Below are 9785 nucleotides of genomic sequence, written 5' to 3'. Positions count from 1 at the left end.
GTCTAAAAATGTGCAAAAAGACACTATTTTTAAATTTCTTTCAGTTTGAGCTTTGTTCACTAAAAATTGAAGTTTTTTTATTTTCTATTTTTTAAATAAATAAGTAATCAAAAACTAATGTATTTTTCCAGAACAGCTTATTAGTGATCATTTTTTTTTAAAGCTTAAAAAGCAAATTATTCTTATTGAAGTCAAGAAATAAGGGAGCAAAACATATGTTTTTTTTTTATAAAAAATGTGTTTACTTTTTCAACTTTTATCTAATATTAGTTCCGGCTCACCACTGGTTCAGAAAAATCAGACCTGGCCCGCAGGTCCAAAAGGTTGGGCACCCCTGAGTCTAGGAGGTGTAATTGAGAAGTTCATTTTCCGAGTGATTTTATAGCCTTTCCTCAGTAACGTGAGGAAGGCAAAATAGGCAAATTTTGTTGTAAATCGCTTAATAGACAGTACATTAGGGGATGAATAAAAAATTATATCGATAGTTCCCATAGCTTTGAAAATACTAAAATTTCTGTAACAAAAATCTTGGAGCAAAAGCTTTGGTTGATGTGCACCGTTAAAAAAATTCATAGGGTAAATTTGTCCAAACTTTTCCTCAAAAAGTTTGCTAAAAATTTTTGCTGTAGTGTAATAGGCAAACAAATTGTTTGTTAGTTTTCGAAGCGTTTTTGGTTTGTGTCTTGTCTAGTTTATTTGTGATAGTCTAATACGTCCTCAACTTAAAATAAAAAATGTATATAAATTTGTAATCAAGTCAACTAAAAATTTAAAATTTGCTCGAAATTATTTACAAATAGTTTTTTTCATAAAGATTTAAATTTGTGTTGCCATCGATACAAATTTGTAGCAAAAAAACACACCTTTCAAGAAACTTATAGACCCAGGGTGGCCACACAAGTCGAATAATCTGGAAAAAGTCGGAAATACGCCTATTATGTAAATTTTTATGTACAACGGCAAAAAACACGCCTAATAACCATTTCTGATCACTTTTAGTTATTTTAAAACAAAAAAAAAGGTGACAAACCAACATTTTTTCGATTGATCAACTATGATCCCCTTGGAAAAAGCTGTCAAATATGAACTTTTCTGTTAAGCAGAACCAAGAGGTTAATTTTTCAAAATTGATTTAAAAATCCGTTTTAAACTCTTTGTGTTTGTACAAAGGGTCATTTTACTCAGAAAAATAAGCTTTATAAGCTAATTCAGCTTATTCAGAAAATATCAGGAAAAAGTCGGGCATTTGTATTTTTTTTGTCTAAAAGTCAGGAAAAGTCCGGGGTTCTAGACTTTTCCTGAAATCAAAGCAAATTTTACGCGGCGCTGTATTGTCATCACTTTCTCTCTCATATAATACTTTGTTAATGGATGGTATGCATTTGACACAGATTTTCATATCAATTTTTAAGAAACATAGCATTTCCATTGACACGTGCATAACACTTTGAGAGCATTAAAAGAATCCCTTTTATCAATGGTTTTCGTGATAATAGTTAACTTACATTTAAAAGTTTTCGAATTTTCTTTGAATACTTTTTCTTGATGTCCATTAAACATTTTTCTATCAAGCTTCCATATCATTTGGTTTGTATTTAATTCATATTTTTCATTTTATAAAAGAAAAATCTTCAACCTATCAATGTCACCCAGCTTTCCGGTTACATAAAAAAAATATATTTAACAGCTCAAGAAGTAAAACAAATATATGGTTGGCTAGTTGTGATTTGTTTACTAGTCTTGTGACATTCAATCTCTTTCAACATCAAAATAAACTCCAGTGTCTTCTCAACTTGACGGGTAAAAAAAATTATCATAAAAAATAAGAATAGAAAACATGTAATAACACAAACCGTTATTGTTTTGCCTTTATGTTTCCCTTAACCCTTTACAAATGTTGTACAATTGTTAACCTAACCCAGCCATTAGACGGGTTTTGATCTAAAAATTCGCCAAAAATTTAACCAATTTTTGATCTTTAAAAAGCATTAGAAAGAAGAACTCTTAAAGTTTTAGAAATTTTTAGGGTTGGGCGTTTAACTAGTTTTTTGCAATTCCGTCGTGAAACGACTTACTTTTCCTGTCATTCTTGAACGACGAAATAGCCTACTTTTCTGTACCAAAAATAACAGAATCGAATAGCAACACTTTTCAAAATAAATGCTGAAAAGTAACACTTTTCAACATTTTTTTGATTTAAACGATTTATTGACAAAATACATGAAAATTTGACATAAAATTTCACTCAGTGTGTGTTTTTTGGAATTGCAAAAAATGTTGTATGGAACTCGTTGCAAAACATGATTTTTTCAGCACTCTTCGTAAATGTACGACTCGTGCAAGAAAAACATAAAACAAGAGAAGTAAAGTTTTTCGTAGAACAAAAGTTGCTCAAAATGACCTCCTGAACAAGGGAAAAATAAAAATTTGGAAAAAAAATTTGGCCGGTAGAGGGTTATTTTTTTAAACATTCAGCAGTTACATTATCGTTGCAACAGAACTTTTTTAAAGTATAAAAACAGAGACTGTTGAAATCGATGTAACTATGTGCTTAGAATTGAATAACGTCAACTAGTGAAGTTTTTTTCCTGAAAACAATTCTCCAGAAATGTAAATTGTAAATAAAATTTGGCGAGCTATTTGCATTTTATTTGTTTGTGTTTCTTGCTCGTTAGGCCGATGCAAATATTTAAAAAAGTTTTTGTCCCTCGGCCCTGGCCGAGGTCAAGGGGGGGGGGGGCAAAAAAATAAAAAAATATAAAAATTTAAATAACAAGCCATAATCTTCACATTTAAATGAAAAAAGTGTTTTAAAATGCATGTTACACTAGTTCAGATGTTTTGCAATCATTAGTTTTCAAAAAATCTAAGATCTGACAAAAACAAAAATTGTATCGAAAAAAAAGATTTTGCATCGAAAATTTTCAAAAACTCTTAAGATTTTTTAATAAACCCAAACATGCTAAAAATAATTTTAAACGCAGGAGAATGTATTTTAATTTGATTTCAGCTGGTTGCCCTTGAATTATCATTGAAATTTTGAAGTTTATTGTAAAAATATGTTTTTTTGCCCCCTGATTTTTTGGGCTAATTTTGAAGGGGGGGGGGGGGGGTGACAAAAACTTTTAAAAATATTTGTACCAGCCTTATAGAATTTGAAAAGTGAATAAAATAATAAATAAAAAGATTTATTTTCTAGCCAACTCTTTTTAAATTTGTTTTAATTCATTAGCATGAAATTAATAATGTTATAATGATTGATTTTAACATTATGTTTATTCATCAACATACCGTTTTTCATGAAACTTTGTAATTTAATAGTCTTTTTTAGTTAGTTTTTGTTTTACAAAATTTGTTGCAATTTTTGAAGAGATCCGCATTTTTTCATTATAAACTTTCCCTCTTCATGAATGTACCACTTTTGCAAATAAATAACGACATTTGTTTGCGCGATGAATTCCATAAAATGTGACACACCAAAAGACAGGATACGTTGAAAAGTGAAATGTGAGCAAACAACTTGCAGCATAACAAAAAAAAAGAAAGAGCTTAACTTATTTCAAATACGTACCCAGAATGCTGGCCGAGAGCGCCATAGAGCAGAAGTAGGTTAGCAAAACTGCGATCACAAGCTTCTTCATTTTGTCTTATGTTAGCTTATGGTTTTAACAATAAATAGAATTTTAACTTTGTTTTAAATTTTTGCACAAATTTTAAGACAGATTCACTGCACTACGATCTCGCTATCACCCAAAATCAAACAAAAAAAAAAAAAGGAAATATGTTTCGTCTCCGAAAGCCAAAAAGATGAACCGACTCGGGCACCGTCTGGAACAGGACTGATTTTGGCCGATTGAATGGGAATGACTCAACGGTGCCAGGTGAAATTTTAATCACCGTGTTTATACGCCCGCGAAAGAGAAAGAGAGCTCCTCACATTCGAATGGACGAACGCGTTTATCTCGCGTGCCACGAAGAAATGGCCCGTCGTTGGACAGTGGGCTATAGATAATCGACAATGGATTTTATTTGTTTTATTTGGCTCAACCTTTGTGGAGGCCTTCCCTAAGACCAAAGAAACTATTTTGCGTCATTGGTTCACCAATACAAGTCTCCATACAATTTTGGGAGCTGTTCATACAAAAATGATACGTAAATATTCGAAAATCTGTTTCTCTTGAAGGAATTTTGTGATCGCCTTGGTGTCTCCGGCAAAGCTGTAGGTATTTATGAGCTTTTATGGTAGGTGTGACCAAAGTATGGCGGTGAGGTGAGGTGATTTTTTGTGGCCCGCGGATCCATTTTGAATAATTATGTAAAATTGCCCGTTGTTCACTTGTAAAGTGATTTTATTCTTTTTTTTTAAATTAATTTTTATTTTAAACTTTTTTATGCTTTTCTCTTTTATTTTTTGTTGATTAAAACTAATGATTTATTTAAATGTTGATCTTCATTTTAGGACACCGTTTCAATGTGAGTAAAACTAGTAAATATCGTCAAAACTTTCATCAAACATTTTTGGAAATTCAAGCTTAGACAGAAAAAAGGTTGAAATCGGAGGAATAAGGCTGTTGCAAGTTTTTAACAAAGCTTTTTTCGACAAACCTCCCCTCCCCCTCCCCATTATCTCGAAAAATCACGGACAAAAATCTTTTTTTTTTCAAAAAAAAAAAAAAAGAAAAATGTATGGAAATTTTTGTGTAATCAGCTGAATTATTTTAAAATGAATTCCTTTGCGTTTACAATCATTTTTGGACATGTTCTGGTTTATTCAAAAATAATTTGAATTTTAGAGAATTTTCGATGATTTTTTTTTGTTTTTTGTTGCTAGAAGGTTTTTTTAAAGTCGAGTCTTTCATTTTTTTTTTAAACATAACGATTGCAATCCAACTTTACGGGCTCAACACATTTTTTAACATTTTTTTTTGTTGAAATATTGAAATTCTGACTCTCAACGATTTTTTACTAGCCGCACTTAATTTATTTATAAAATTACGCCGTTTTTGAAATATTAAAAAAAAACAATTGTATTGAAAACTTTTAAGTATAAAAAAAGTAAAATAAAAGTACATTTAGCTGAAAACATGTTCCAAAGACCTTAAACAATAAAATCAACAACGCCATTTTGTGCTTTATATTAATTTTTATTAACGAAGATGATGAAAAAATAATAAAAGTTTAAAAAAAACTTGAGGTTATAGATGTGTTTTCTAATCTTTAAAATAAAATAACGTAATTTATTTTTATAAACATCTAATTTTGTAAATTTGGCCCGCAAGCTCATTTGAGCTTCAAATCTGGCCCGGTCTCCAACAACTTTGAGCACCCCTGTTTTATGAGGACTATTCAATCAAAAAGATGCATGGAAAAAAGTAATTCAAAAATCTGTATCTTTTGATGGATTTTTTTGATCGGCTTGGTGTCTTCGACAAAGTTGTAGGTATGGATAAGGACTACACTAAAAAAAATGATCCACGGTAAAAAAATGGTGATTTTTAGTTTAACATTTTGCCACTATAACTTGATTGGCAAAAAAACCCTATTTTTTATATCTGGATTTTTCTTTAAATAAAAGGTCCAATAAACCATATTTTGAGTTTTTGCTTTTTGGCTGTTTTTTAATACCCCTGACTCAAGGCGGTTTCAAAAACACCCGAAAAGCAAAAACTGGAAATTTGGTTTATCGGACCTTTTTTTTAAAAAAAAGAAACTCCAGATATGTTTAAGGGGACATAAAATAAAACTTTTCAGAAATTTCCAGGTTGTGAAAAAAACTTTGACCGAGTTTAAAATTTTCGAATCAAAACTGATTTAAAAAAAAAAATCGAAATATTGGTCGCAAAATTTTTTCAACTTCATTTTTTTCGATGTAAAATCAAATTTGCAATCAAAAAGTCAATCAAATATTTTTGAAAGGTTGAGAAAATCCTCAAAAAAATTTTTTTTGAACTTTGTTGTTACGACCCTTGGTTGCTGCGATATTGCCATGCAAAGGTCTAAAAACAGGAAAATTGATGTTTTCTAAGTTTCACCCAAACAATCCACCATTTTCTAATGTCGAAATCTCAGCAACTAATGGTCCAATTTACAATGTTAAATATGAAACATTTGTGAAATTTTCCGATCTCTTAGAAAACAATATTCTTAAATCAAGACTAACATTTCAAAAGGGCCAAACATTCAATATTACGCTCCTTAAAATAAAATAAAAATACCGATATCGTAAAGATTTGCTATTTTATTAACATTGAAAATCTAACGAATGATTCTCGACTTATCGTCTTTTGAAAATAAGGTCTTATCGGGTGACGCTTAGAAAACCCTAATTTAATCAATTCTGATTCTTTGCAAGGCTGTATCACATTAACTTAAAGCCAAACAACGAAAATTGTCAACATTTTGTTTGAAAAGTTGGTATTAATAATTTCGACGCCAACATTTAAAAAAACATCATGTACAAACCGTGCATTTTGAGAAAAATGCATTTTAATGTTAAGCATCATTTTTCAATTCCCATTTTAATATAAAAGCAAAAGAAGATGTTCTAATGATAACAAAGGATGAAAAACGTTGCTTTGATTGATACTTGATCATCCATATTCAATACAACATTATTTCCGTCAGTATATTCAAGAAAAACAAACATAACTTCTTTTGAAATCACAAACGTCTTAATCACCCTGCTGTTATTGGAGGGGACGCTTTGTTATGATTCGTTTTTCTTCGCCGAAAGTACATGGCGCCTTTTTCATGTAGTCTTTTATTTGACCGGTTGACAGGGCTATATAAGCAGACACTGCTGATGCCAGAGATTTTGTTTATGTTACCTTATTTAAAATCATGATTAAACAGACTTTACTGAAGTAACTTTTGCTCATTTTTGGTGGAGATTCAGCTTATTAGGAGCACTTTAAGAATATGCAAAAACCCAGAAAGTGTCAAAATGTACATGATGCCTTTTGAAATGTTGCCTTCGATTTAATTGAGTTATTGTCTGACGATAAAATTGTCGTTTAACAAGGTTGATAATAAAATATAACCAAGTCACGTCAAATGCCAACGCAGCTGATTATGCCAAAACCCTGCTAGAAATTCAGCCTTGTAAGAACTCTATTATTAAATTTGTTGCAGTTATTATAATAGCACTCTTAAGATTGTTATAATTGGGTCCTAAAATGAAGCTTAGATTGCTGATATTATTGTTTACAGCGATAAAGCTTATTTTTCTGAGTACAATGACCCTTTGTACGACCACAAAGAGTTTAAAATTGATTTTTAATCAATTTTGAAAAATTAACCTAGCGGTCCTTCTTGACAGAAAAGCTCCTACTTGACAGCTCGTTCCAAGGGGACCATAGTTAATCCATCGAAAAAATGTTGTCTAGTCAAAAAACAATTGCATTGAAATGAAAAAAAAAGTGATCAGAAATGGTTTTTAATCGTGTTTTTTACCGTTGTACATAAAAATTGACACAGGGCTTTAGTACCCAATTCAACCTCTAAACTCATAACAAAAATAAGAGAAAAAAAAAGTATTTTGACCAGATTTCTACACCAAAATACCCTCTATCCCCATCAAATTGACCGGTTGACTTGGCCTAAGCTTAGTTTAAGTTTAGTTGCATTGCCTGCTGCGATTGACTATGGTCGTGATTGTAGGCCATTCCATACTGCAGGCGATTGGTCCTCCTCCTCCTCCTCTCTTTATCTGGAGCTCAAAGTATCCATCATCGTCAAGAAGAGAGTTGATCTGCTCGAGCTCAGTTCAAGCTCAAGTTCACGGGAGAATGTTCGAGTCTGCACATTTGGACAAGTGGGACGCCGCGGGGGCATCGAAAGTAGTGACCTGCACGCTTTCCACCCAATTTAATTCAATCTTTTCTTTCCTTTCTTTCCTGACTTTGCTCTCCTGCTGCCCGCTTCTATCAGGTCAACGCGTGAATAATTCCATCTCCAAACTGTTGCCTTAATTTTTAGAGTTTTTTTTTTTGTTTGGTATTAATTTGAAGCCGGATTGGGTCGTCATTTGAGGTCACAATGTGTGTGTTTTAGATTAGTTCTTTTTTAACCACAAGACCACATGAACCATGATGAACTTACGCTCATAGTCATAAATCTAAATGCAGGATGCAAATGGTACTTTCAGCCCAACGTAATAAATAAATCGAAGAGAAACTGGTTTGGTGCAGAGCTGTAGATGCAGCAGTACAAAATGCATCAATGAAAGTGAAAGATTTCTATGCTGGAACGAGGCACTAACCTCCGGGTTTGTGCATTCAACGAACCGGAAAAGTTTTCTTTCGGTATAGAATGAGGAAGAGAATGAAGCAAATTAGTTTTGATTTGAAAATATTTGTTTACAATTAATTTACCAGAGCTAAATTCGTTGCATGGTTATTATTTTGACTTAAGATAATTCAGTGGAAAAAAATGTTTCCATTTTTATTTTATGCAAAATGAAAATACAAATTAATAAATACGAAACCATACTTAGAACCTAAAAAGAAGCTTTTCCACCAATTTTTAAAAGTTTTAAATGTTAGTTAACTATGAAAACATTAACAAATAGGATAAATAATCGTAATCGCGTTCGAATCATAGCATAGAATAGCATAGGTGTCTACCCGTAGCTGCTACTTCGTTATTGATCAGGACCCCCAAACATTGCTCCGTGGACCACAGATGAAAAGTAGGAACCAATCATCACCCCTTCGCAATTTTCAAAGGTCCCTATCGTGCTGATCAATACCGACGCCGGCCACGACCAGTGGTAATACACGGGGAAGTGGATGGGAATGTTAGTCCGATACTTGAGTGATGGGACCGCTAAATCGGCTGCGTCTCCGACAAAGTATCACATGAGTTTTGAGGGGTTAGTAAGATGGGTATGAGGTCAGGATTCACTGTGGTAGGTAATGCGACCATAAGCAATTTGTTTATCGGTTGAAATTTTAAAAATCTTAGGCAGCCGGCTGCGGAAAGATTGCTATCTAGAGATTTAAATATAGTATTAATTCGACAGCGATTCTCCAGAAATTCTTCGTCGACGTGCTTTCCGATCCCCGATGATATGGAAAGGACTTAATCCACAATACGACTTGCTTGTCTAAAAAAAAAGAATTCGAATCGTTTCTATCGATAACTATATAAAGAGAACAAAAAAACTCATCGGCCAACGAACGCGCGAACTAAAAAAAATGAAAAAAGAAGAAGAAGAAAACCAATCACCCCATGCACTCGAACAGCGACACAAAAGAGACGGAAAATAACACGATAAAACAGGACTGCGCGTCCCCACAGGCACCGCACTACTGATGAAATAATTGTAATTGTGTTCGAATCGGAAAAAAAACTGCATCATCAGACTCGTTATATAAATGAATGCTAAAAACAGGGCAAGCATAGTCTCATCATTTGAATACAGATAGTGTTTTAAAATACATTTTACACTAGTTCAATTGTTGTTCAAATTACGGGCTCTTATCGGTATTTTTCGGTGAAATTAAACTCTCAAAATTAGAAAAAAATAAATAAAACTGATAGTTGGATAGGTGACTAGTGAGCAACTCTCTACGAAATCGGCCGATTTGGACCATTTTTATTTTTTGTATTTTTTTATTTGGCTCAAACTTTGTGGGGGCCTTCCCTATGACCAAATAAGCTTTTTTGCCATACAAGTCTCCATACAATGTTGACAGCTGTCCATACAAAAATGGTATGTAAATATTCAAACAGCTGTAACTTTTAAACCAAGACTAGCATTTTAAATGGGCGTAATATTCAAT

The sequence above is a fragment of the Culex pipiens genome, chromosome 2 (assembly GCF_016801865.2).
Source record: "Culex pipiens pallens isolate TS chromosome 2, TS_CPP_V2, whole genome shotgun sequence".
Classification (NCBI taxonomy): domain Eukaryota; kingdom Metazoa; phylum Arthropoda; class Insecta; order Diptera; family Culicidae; genus Culex; species Culex pipiens.
Note: the sequence above shows the minus strand (reverse complement) of the source record.